The sequence below is a fragment of the Penaeus monodon genome, chromosome 27 (genome assembly GCF_015228065.2).
Source record: "Penaeus monodon isolate SGIC_2016 chromosome 27, NSTDA_Pmon_1, whole genome shotgun sequence".
Lineage (NCBI taxonomy): Eukaryota > Metazoa > Arthropoda > Malacostraca > Decapoda > Penaeidae > Penaeus > Penaeus monodon.
Genome location: NC_051412.1, coordinates 32,581,859 through 32,582,179, shown reverse-complemented (window position 1 = coordinate 32,582,179; position 321 = coordinate 32,581,859).

Sequence of the window (321 nt, the reverse complement as noted above, 5' to 3'; positions counted from 1 at the left end):
TCAACACCATCAGTAATAACAACAACAAAAATACAAAATCCAAACATGCAAACAAATAAACTCAACAGTGCTAAGGTCTGCGAAATTTGCTTCCTTGTCTGCCTTCGGTGGGAAAAAAAACAATGAGAGAAACAAACAATCACGCTATTTGTTCCTTCGGCCCAGACATCTTAATCCCATGGTTGCAATAATGCGAGTGCAATTAGGGCGGTAACATCATCTGCTACAGCCTTTCTAAAGACGTCTGTTGTGCTACAGCCTAAATGGTGGTTTATTCAGGCTGTCTGATAGGCTTTCTACTCTTTTGTTCCCTCGCTCCTA